At 26.2% G+C, this 12481-nt stretch overlaps 1 protein-coding gene across 6 annotated transcripts in view; it reads right to left on the bottom strand.

Moving 5' to 3' along the window:
* Positions 1-12481, bottom strand: part of tinc (transmembrane protein tincar) — a 193659-nt gene that overhangs the window by 135661 nt on the left and 45517 nt on the right. The gene's annotated exons all lie outside the window — the stretch shown is intronic.

Genomic DNA, 12481 nt, shown 5'->3' with positions numbered 1-12481 from the left:
TTATCAAGGTGACCCAGATTATTAATTTATAAAAATGGAAATCCTATAATTATTTTTATGCTCATCAAATCTCGAATAATAATAATTTTTCATTTTCGTTTATTAAACTTTTATTAATCATCGTAAATAAAATTAATTTGTTTGATATCTTTGCCCTGAAATGTCTTTTTTGAAACAACTCAATAGACTTATTTCAAATATGGAACATTTATTTATATTATAACTTTCGATTAATTTTATTATCAATAAAAAATTTAAATTGAAAATAAATTCAAACGCAAAATGAATGTAAAAAAAAAAAAAAAAAGAAAAGAATACAATTTAATCGATGTAATATCTTAACCGATGCATTTCTAATCCCCCCTTTTATAAAAGAAACCCTTTCTTCTTGCCACTTGCATCGTTTTAATGCAAAACACATTTTTATGCAATACCCCACTAAACGTGTAATTCAACCTGTTCACCTGAAATTGGCAAGCTTATGGAAATCATCGAAGCGGTACGAACGACTACTACTACTACTACTACTACTACTACTACTACTATCTACATTCGATCTTTTAAGACGCGTTAAAATTCAACGAATTTCATTTATTTCTTATTATAACCTTTATTATTCCCAGGATGGAAAAATATAATAATAATAATAATAATAGAATAAAAAAAAATAAAAGGGAGAGAACTAAAATTAAAAACGATGCGTGTTTCCGGTTAGCTTCTCAAATTTATTCACCAAACTATCGAAAAAAGTCTTTCAACCTTTTTGAGAGTTAACAAAAAAAAAAAAAACCATTCAGAAAAAAACATTTGGCCCACCCTACCCACCCCTTTGATCCAAAGATTTGCGATCGCACGTACGCATCCAACCCATGCATGCATGCACGCATGCACGCACGCTTTTATACTAATTTAGCTCGCGTAAGGATACTTCCCTTATACCCTTCTCATCGAAAAAAACAACAACAACAAAAAAATTAACTTTCTTATGCATTATGTAAAGGAACTTACTCGGGTATTCTCACCGTCACGCCAAAAGAACGTTCCACCACCGTTTGGTTCGTTCGTTCGTTGGTTCTTTTCGTCCTCTTCCGGAACACGATTGCTATGCCAAAATTATGGGAGGAGAGCAGACTGAGAAAAGATACCGATCTATTACGGACGATGAACTTTTGCGCACGTGTGTATTACTCGTCTTTGAAAATTCGTTTAACAAATATTTTGTATTGTTATTATTTTTTTAAAGGTATACAAAAATGGTATACAAAAATTCAATAGAAATAAGTTAATCAAATTTGATTAGATTTAATTATTATTTGTCTAATTTTTTTTTTTTTCGTACGAATTTATTGTGAACTCTTAATAAAAAATATTTCATATTATTATTATTATTATTATTTATTTAAGGGTATACGAAATGGTATACAAAAATCAAATAAAAACAAAAACGCTTAGAGAAGCTTACATATGGGGGTAGGAAGATTCGTTCGATATATTTACACGCCGTTTTTTGATTTTTTTTTTTGCTCGTCAGATATAAAAACGAAAAAAGGGGGATAATATAAATATAGAAGCAGAAAGAAAGAGAGAAATAAAGATAGCAACACCATAGCAGAGAGATCCGGTCTGTGTATACATTATTCTCCGATTACACGAAACATGAGGCGTCTCGTATTGTTTCAGCAACGCGAATGAGCTGGTGTTCCGCGTGCCAGACTTGGGTAGTATATTTTCAGGGTAGAAAAAACATGTTTTTTAAAGAAGAACAAAAAAATTAACAAAAACATATAGAAAGAAGAGAAAAGGAAAAAAACAAACAAAATAAAATAAAAGAAACTAACATAAACCGAATAATAATAAAATAAAATAAAAAATTTCTATATATACTAGGGGTGCCCCGGCTACGCGTTGCTGTGGCGTTTTTGACGTAAAAACTTATATTTTATTGCACTCGTTTTTTTTTTTTACAACTTAGCACATATTTCAATTAACACACGATTTAGAAACTGGAATTGAATAACTTCGATTATCGACTCGAATATTCTCTATAGCTCGAATATCGACTAACTTCAACCTATAAACTTTTCACATAGCGATTTGTAAATAAAAAATTAATTAAATAAACAATTTAAATTAGGCCGAATTGTAAATCTAAACCATTATCGAATCCATCTTAAAACACACAAAAAATTTCATTAAAATCGGTCTAGCCGTTTAGGAGGAGATCAATTACATAAATGTGCACAGAAGAAATAAATATATATAAAGACATATATACATAATACAATGTATTTATATTTTTAAATAATGTTATATTTTTATTATTATTATATTAAAAATTAATTATTATTTATAAAAAATATTATATTCCAATTATTATTGCATTTTAATAAAAAAAAATAAAATAAAATATAGATATATATTTAAATATAAAATAATATTATTATATTTAAATTAAAATTATTTTATTATTATAATTTTATATTTTAAAATTATTTATAATATAAAAAGAAATAAAATATATATATATATATATACAAGTAACACACGAATAAAACCCAATTTCCATAGAAATAAATAATGTATGTGTGAGTGTGTGTTCATTAATAAACAAAAAATTACCAACTATGATACAATGAAACAATATATTTTATATATTCATTCCCACATACATGCACACACACACACATACTCATTTAAATAATAGAAGCTTTACCAAAGATCAAAAGAAACCGGTCATGAAAATATTATTATAATTAATTTTATGATAAAAATCATTAAAAAAAAAAAATAATAAAATCTAAAAGAAGACTTAAAAAGGATAATCCAGATAAATGATATGCGTGACGTTGAACGGTTACACATGACTTTGTAAAGGGTTAATATAATTTTGGTTACTTCATTTTTTTCTTGTTTCTTATCGGTAGAACGATCTTCACGCCGGGTGAGACGTCAGCTTGACGAAAGATTATAGATAAAGTGAAATGAAAAATTAAGATAAAAAAAAAAATGAAAGGATAAAAAAGAAAATGAAATCCTTCCTGATAACCGGAAGTGAATAACCGTGAATATCGGTATGGAAGATCGGCTATCGATAAAGGTGTACATATATATATATATTGCAGGTTGGTTGTTACGAACAAAATTTCGTTCAAAGGAAAGAAAAAGAAGAAGAGAAAGGACATACACATGTACATACACACATGCCCTTTCCAAAATGTTTCTCGCAGGGACAGCTGCGACAAAACGCTTCCACCATTTATCGTTCACGCCGTCGCAATTACACACCCTGTGATACGATTTGCATCGGTTCCAATTATCCTGTAAAACAAGGTTCGTGAGAGAGAATCGTAAGGAGAGATTTTGTCGCGTGTTATGGTGAACAAAACAAACGATAAGCTATTTTTCTCTCTCTCTCTCTCACTCTCACTCTCTTATTTATTTTTCTATTTTACTTTCATTTTTCTATAGTTATATATTTTTTTTCTATTTTTAATAAGCATACACGATTATTAATTGTATTATTAATAATACACATTTATTATAATATTAAGATTTATTATAATTAATAATGTTTATCGTGTTCGAGAATTAGATGTATAATTTTATTTATTATTAACCAAAGTATAAAATATTATATTAATTATTAACTATGAAAAGAATTTCTCTCTTTACAGAAAAATTATATATTATATATTTAATTAGAAATTATATTATAATAATAAAAAATATTTTTTAAGGGATTTTTTAATTATAAAAATTGACTATCAAATTATAGATAAATAACACGTTTCCTGCCAAGCCTTTTTTACCTGACTTGTTATTCAGGCCATTTAATTTTGCTTTAAAAAGATCAACCATTACATGTAATTATTAATTATTGTAAATATAACAATTATACAAACTTATGTGCTTTGTTCTTTACTGCATTTTGTATAATGCATCAATATTTTAATAGGAATATTTTAAATTTGTTATAAACATATATTTTTAGTACATTAAATAAATTTGTGTACCATCGGTGGTACATGTGGCTTGAAGAACAAGTTTAACATGTACTACCGGTGATACACGTGACATGGAACGTGTTAATGGGAATAAATAGTATTTTAATTAATTATAAAAAAAAGTTTCTTTAATAAAAAAAAATGTGTAGAATAGGTTATATTTAATTAAAAATATTATTATAATAATAGAAAATATTTTTAAATGAATTTTTTAATTATAAAAATTTTTTCTATAAGTTTATATATAATACTGCTTAATAATATTACTCAAATATACAAAATTTAAAATCAATGGTATTTCTAATCAGGTTCATTGTACAATCAACTATAACCGATAATTAATTAAATTTACAACCAATAAAATTTGTAATAAAATGATACAATTATTAGTATGCAGTATTCTCTTATCATTTCACATAGTTTAACACACTAGAAACTTTTACCAAACTCATATTTACGTTCATAGTAATCAAAAGTGTTCAACTAAATTGAACAATCCTAGACTATATTTATTGTTGTTAGGTCAACAAGTAATTTATGTAAATAGCTTTTGATATTTTCGAAGTTAAGTTGATATGTTTGTACAAACTGAATATTATTCTCAACTGACTTCCTATTCTTCTTATCCTGAATCGTTTGACAAGCGCACGAGCGAACGACGACCCGATGACGAGGAAGGACCAAACCTGTTATTACGATCATGCCAATAAACTTGCTCTATCTCTCTCTCTCTCTCTCGCTCTCTCTCTTGGCTTGGCATAACCGTCCTTGTATCAATAATTAAACGATCTTTGATGTTTACTAGTATGTGTTATCAGACCAACCTGTGTTTAAATACACGTAGTAAAACATTTCAAATGAAGACGTTTGAATAATTTAATTTTTAATTTTTTAAATAATCAACATAGTCTTTTTATTGGTTTAAAAATTATTATTTTATATTATTTATATATATATTTATTTGTTTCTTCTTTAAATAATTTTAATAATCAGTAGATAAAACAATATTACATTAATTGCATTTATATTGACCAACATGTAATAGTTTAGTCATGTATATATTATTAGATTATAATATTAATTTAGGTATATTATATATTACATATAAAAAATTGTATTATATACAAATAATTAATAATAATAATAATAATAATAATAATAATATATATATTATTACAATATATTGTAAAAATATATTGTAATACATTGTATTTGTAACACAATATTATATACAATATTATATTTGCAATAATAATAATAATAATAATAATAATAATAATATATTACAAATAAAATTATTTATACATATAAATAAAATTTACTAATAAAATAAATACCTAAATAAAAAAAATCGTAGGGTTCAATTTCTTCTCAAAATATCACCGTTTGGAATTTGGATTACGCAAGAGATAGAACATTTTCTCATCCTTTATCTTTTTTTGTTCTTTTATCAAAGAAGTTTTGGTTTCATCGTCAGGTGGTTCTTTTTCCTACGAAAGAATGCGAACAAGGTGGCTTGCGAAGAGGATAAATTGTACACCACGAAGACGATGATCATTTCTCTCTCCCTCTCTCTCTCTCTCTCTCTCTCTCTCGTTCTTACTCTCTTTCTCTTTATCTTCAATGGAGTGCAATAGAGAATGGAGCAAGGGTGGGGATAAAGGTAGTAAAGAGAAAGAGCGGGAAATTTGAGTCGACCCATCGAAGTTCAACTAAGCATGATGGAGACTCCTAATGACCCTACTTGAATTACGCGGCAAGGGTGGAAACCAAAACGAGAACAAACTATAAGTGTATACAGGGTGGTCTTATAATTATGCTACAACTTAGATTATGTTTCAAAAAGTAAAATCATAATCGTGGGATAATGTAAAACTTTGATTTTTTTTTGTAAATCTTGCAAAAATGACTGCAACGTCAACTGTATAATATTATTTTTTTTATTTAATTTATCTAAAAATTGTATAAAATTTTTTTTTTAATTTTACATTTGAAGTGTTTCGAATGAAATAAAAATTATTGTGTCAATGTTTTTAGTTTAATATATTTATCATTGTTCGTTTAAAGGGAACTTAACTTTTTGTTTCTTCATTGTTTTTTAATTAATTGATCACCCTATATATTCCAAGTTAACATTCTTATCCTGGATTACTTTAAGATTACAGATAAAATTAATGACTGTAACACAAATATTTATAATATAATGTATACCAGACAAGGTAATAAATAATAAAATAAATGTAATGTGTGTGTGTGTGTGTAAAATGATGAAAATTTAATAAGATACTTAAATAAAAATAGAACTCTAATTGTAAAAAAAGAAAACAAAATAAAAACAAAGAGACAGAGAGTAAAAAGGAGTAAGATAGTGAAGGATGGGAGTGAGGTTAAGGGGGTGGGAGTTGTATCAGGAAGGAAAGGAAGAAGCTCCCCTTTTTTGTATTAACTTTTCAGCAACTCTCTTCAACACGCGGGAGGTAAAACGGAATTAAACGGTTTACGGGCTGCGAGAGGTCGTAAACTAGAAAATCTACGAGGCAAAAGGGGGTGGAAACGAAACCCACCTTTCGACTATTCGAGGGTTCTCCCACCATCACTACTTCGCGAGCAAAATTATTGCTCAGACGTGAGATAAACTTTCGGACTTAAGGGTAGAAAGTTTGAGCCACCTGTACACCCCCAACCATCCCGTTCACGATCGAGGAAAGAGAAGAAGGTAGAAGAACCTTTTAACATTACGAAATTCAAACATAAGATATGATAAATGACAAATATTATACATCCTCATAATAAATCATTATCCCCCACTCCCACTGCAATCTAATTCTTCGTGTTTTTATTATTATTTTGTTGTTGAATTAATTTCTAATTTAATTATGTTTTCAAATCGTCCCTTTTGCTGGTATTGTTTGGTACAAGTAATTCAAATTTAAATATGAGGTATGATAAATTACGAATATTATACCTTTAAATCATTATAACCACCCTCCACCCTTATTTAGTTCTTTGTTTTATTATTATTAATTTGTTTTATTAATTATTTAATATAATTACGTATTTAAATTGTAGCATTGTGTTTTGAAATTGTGTTTCGTTTAGTTAATTCATATTTAGATATTTATTGCAATGTTTTTTTTTTTTATTATATAATATATTTATATATTTATATTTATTATTATTTTTATTATTATTATTATATTTATTTTCTAATTTATAATTTGTTCGTGAATATTAAGTAAATTTCTTTATTCGTTGAGTTTCAATAACAAGTAGGTGGTAATTTACTACCTTCAGGGTAATCCGTTTTATCTTACAACTTTTATGAATATAAGTAAATCAGAAGTTTTGTGTGGGTTGTAAGATTTATTGCAAATATCATGTAACATTAATAATTGTATTTTTTTAATCGTTCCATTTAAAATTTTACCAAGAATTTGACCTCAAAATTGACTTATTTGTTAATGTTGATTTGTTGATGACTTGATGTAATTTAAATGGTAATTTATATTTTCTTTTTATTATGGCAACACATACGTGGATCTTTTTATTTAGCCTTTTTTTTTTTTTTTTATTTGAAACTTTTCAGAAAAGCTATGGGTATGGTACGGTACGAGTCGTGTGTTCACATGAATAGAACAGAAAATGAGTGAAATTCCTGAATGACTTCGAACGTGGTGCGTGCAATCACGTGTGTCTGTCTACGGGGATTCGATCACCGGAATTTAATTATAGAACGCTTAAAAACTTATCACATCGTGTTAAACGCAAGAATTTAGAAATACCAATTGGAATCTAACACTATGTCTCTTATCCTACAAATGAAAAAAAATGAAAAATTAAAATTGATATGTAATATTAATTTATTTTTTTACCGAATGAATATTGCATACCGATTTGATTTTAATTCTTTTTTAAGGGATTTGTCTTTTCGTGATTACAAATAAAAAAAAAAAAATTTATACAACTTGAAATAGACAAGTATTAAATTCTAAATACAAATTTAAACAAATAAATTAACAAATTGTAAAGATATTCAATTTATTCCCATAATTCAAGTTGATAAAGTTGATATGGGGATCTCTGGCAGGAGCGTGACGTAGCAATTCGACCTATCTACTCTAATTTTGAATTTAGCCACCAGATAGCGTATTTATGTGCTAGAGATCCAAATATATAAAACTCTTTATTTTTAAAGAACTTTATTATTAAAATTATTTAATAATTTTATTGGGTACTATGGGATTAAAAAAGAAATTATATTTAAAAATGAAATTTATTTATATTTTAATAATTTTATTTATATATATTTATAATATATTTAATATTTTAGTAATAGAATTTAGTAAAATTGCGGAAGAAGAAAAATAAAACTATAAATCGAAATGTAATTAGTCTGGACCTCTTTTCTAACCTAACTTTTTCTTTTTCACGTTGAGAACCGATCCATAAAAAAAATTATTTATTCAGTTGGTAGTCCACGAATAAACAGAGAATGGCATACAAGAGAAGTCAATTAATTACGATATGAAACTGTTCATTTTCCACATCTTTCCTTTTAATCAAACTGATACGAGAAAATTAACCTAAAAGACTTTACCCACGATCATTTTCCACCATTTTTTAAGTATACTCAAAGGATATTTACTTTCTTTTTTATTTAAAGAAAAAAACCTTCATAGAAAAATATTTTTGATTTTTTTCCATTAATTTCTAAAATCACTGTCATCGTCATGATTGTCTATTTCTTCCTGTTTTCTTTTTCTTTTTTATTATTATTATTATTATTATTATCCTTTTATATTAACACTTTCCAAGGATAAATTAGTATATATTCTAAAACTTTAAACAAAACCCAAGGTTACTTAATCATGGATATTATTATGCTTAGCCACGCGTCTCGATATTACGAGCTCCAGAGAAATGATAAAAAATAAAAAATAAAAAAAATAAAAACAAGAAAAAAAAATGGAAAAAAGAAAAAATGAAAAAAGAAAATAGAAAAAAAATGCCCCCGATGAATCCCTTTGTGGCGCATTTTTATCAAAGGGAATTTTAATAGTTACGCGAAATGAGCTCGTATATAAGCGCGTTACGTGACGTTTTAAAAAGAACCCTGTCTCTTTTATTTTTTATTTTTATATACATATATATATATATATATATATATATATATATATATATATATATACATTTTTATTTTATTTCATTTTTTTTTCTTTTAAAAAATACGCGCACACACACACACACACAAACACGTAGTACGTGTAAGTATGATAACACACGTGGGAGAGAATTAGAAAAAAATTACACGCACGTACAACACACACACACACACACACACACTCAAAATAGAAAAAAAGTATAGAAAGAGGAAAAGGAAAGGCCGAATTAATAAAAAAATAAAAAAAAACACCCCCAAAATCTAAAAAAGAATAACACTAGCACGAACAATAGTAATCCGCACATATACATACACATTCACCGTAAAAACAACAAGAAAAAAGGGTTGAGGGTGGGGGGGACGGGGTGGGGGGAGGTTGTAAAAAAAGAGAAAGTTGGAGAGAATGCGTTTCGTTGTTTCTACAAAAAATATCCGAGTTAAATTTATTGGAAAAGCTCTTTTCTATCTTTTTCTGCCATTCACTATTGTCTTTTTTTTTTTTTCTTTTATTTATTTCTAGGGAAAGCAAAAAAAAAAAAAAAAGGAAAAACAACAAAAACAACACAACCAGAGTACACAGGACGAACGAGAGTTATCGACTGGCGTCCAATCGAAAACGACAATCGAAGCGCATCTCACCCACGGCACGATTTCCGTTCGCGACTAAATTTATTTGATGCTTTTAATCCTCGTGTTCATAAAACACCCCTTCGATACTTTTTTTTTTTTAATTCGTCCTTGTCTCTACTATTACGATTACGATGACGATGATGACGATGAAGTTGACAATGAAGTTGACGATTAAGTTGACGATTAAGTTGACGATGAAGTTGACGATGAAGTTGACGATGAAGTTGACGATGATGATCGGTGTTTCGCACGTGTACAAATAAATTAACGTTGGTAATTAATAATTAATTAATTTTAATAATTAATCAACGTTGAAAATTAGATATACCTGTGTTTTATTTTTTTTTTGCTTAAGAATTTATTTTTTTATATTTTTCTACCTTAACACGTGCCAAATATGTTTATGGCAAATATTTGCAGCGCACAATTACCATTTCGTTCTATTCTGTTTATTATTATTATTATTATTTTATTTTATTTTAATGTAATTTTATTTTTAATTATTTTGTTTTAATTTTATTTTATTTTTTATTATTTATTGTTTTTATTTTAACTTTTATAGATTGTCAACTTTTTGTCACACGATTGTCATTGAAGTTGTAACTCTGGTTTTGGTAACTATGCGAAAACCTTGTTTTTTTTTTTAAATTTGATACAATTACTAATTAAATAATAAATTAATTATTTATAAGTGTAATATAAATATAAACTAAAAATTATATTTACATTAATATATTTTAATTAAATTTATTACTTATAAGTTTTTAATGTGTCATATTTTTTGAAACTGTCATCAATATGATGAAATAGGTTTTCTTATTACACGTTTCTTATTACATAAAAATATAATTCTTTTTTTTCCTTCCAGGAAACTGATTAATGATTATTCATTTCTTTATGACGATACTGGACATCCTTGATACAATCATTCGTTAAAATATAAAATAAAGATTTTTCAATGTAATCAAAAAAACGATACACAACGATATTTTCCCTGATTGTGTAATAATTCTAACATGGAGAGATAAACATATCAAAAATTTGTCTCTCTGATTACTGTCTGCTTTTATTACGAGAGTAAGAGAAATTAAAAAAAAAAAAAAAAAAAAAAAAATACAAAAAAAAAACGAAGAAAGAACAGAGAACAAGTGTACGAAACATTTTTCATGCTTTTCATTTGACTCACGAAAATTCACATACACGTACACACGTTATATTTCCATGCTTTTTTACTACATGTAGATAACCTGTTACAGTTTACATGAAACTACAAAACAAGATCAGACTACGATAAATTTCATCATGTATGTAAATTGAATAAGCGGATGAATAACGAGACAGTAGCAGTAGCAGACTCTCTCTCTCTCACTCTCTCTCTCTCTTTAATTTTCTTTATAAATTCGTCTACTAAGCTTTTCAGTCAAAAAGTTGCTTGTATTTAATTAATTTGTATTATTAGAAAAGATATATGTTAATAATTAAATATATAATAAAAAATAATATAATACATATATAATAATAAATAAATACATAAAATTAATATATTCAATAAATAAATATATTACAATAAATAAATAAAAATAATATAACAAATAACAAAAAAAAAAATTTTAATTATTCCATAATTAAATAAATAATATAAAATAATATAAAATAAATATATTACAAATAAATAAATAAAATTTTAATTATTTAATAAAATCCTATATATTTTACAATTTATTTTTATAAAATAAAATCCTATATATTTTAAAATTCATTTCTATAAAATAAAATCCTATATTTTAATATATATATATATATATATATATGTATATATGAATAAAAAACAACTCTTAAATATTATATTTCTTCATTCTTAATTCATCTTTTATTTTTAATTTTTTCCATCCAATCACAACATTTGTTTTCTTTAGTCAATGATAATTAACAAGTAATTCAAACCAAACCAACTAAACCAAGTTTTACAATAAGGTAAAGCAACATGGCGGTTACCAACTTACCAAACTATTTTTATTTTTTATGGTTTTTTTTACTTCTTTACTGAGAAACTAGCATATAAAAAAAAGAATCTGTAGACAGACAAAGAGAAAGGAAAAGAGAGAAACAGAGAGAGAGAGAGAGAGAGAGAAAAGGGGTAAACTCTTCATCGTTAAATGATGCATGGATATTATTTAAGGTGGTTGAAACTTTCTAACAAGTTCAAAAGTTTATGGTAGACGGTGATTCGTTCATTTAACCGAGTATTATATTTTAGTTTTATTTAAATTTTTTATTTCAATCTATTTTTGTTTTCTCTCTTTCTTCTTTTTTTTTTTTTTTTTTTATTACGAATTAATCTCTCAAACTTTGACAAGCGATAGAAAAAAAGCAAAAAAAAGAAGAAAAAAAAGAAAATATAAAAAACACAATATAAAAATGAAAAACGATACATTCGAGAGTAGCGAACGTGAAAGAAGGGGAAAAATCGAGTAGTTCAGTTTGGAAGGAATAAAAATAAAAAAAAATTAAAAAATAAAAAAAACAATCCCGAAAGAAAAGAGGGAAAAAAAAAAGAAAAAAAAAATTATTAACCACACGACAAAATTTCAAACGAGAGAAATGTTATCGAAACGATTCACAAATTTAATACACACAAACACACACACACACACACATATACACATGAGAGTTTCAGAGTTGACAT

The sequence above is a fragment of the Polistes dominula genome, unplaced genomic scaffold, assembly GCF_049000335.1.
Source record: "Polistes dominula isolate Pdom_NZ unplaced genomic scaffold, Pdom_raw_medaka contig_25, whole genome shotgun sequence".
In the NCBI taxonomy this organism is placed as follows: Eukaryota; Metazoa; Arthropoda; class Insecta; order Hymenoptera; family Vespidae; genus Polistes; species Polistes dominula.
Note: the sequence above shows the minus strand (reverse complement) of the source record. Positions and strands in the feature narration are given on the sequence as shown.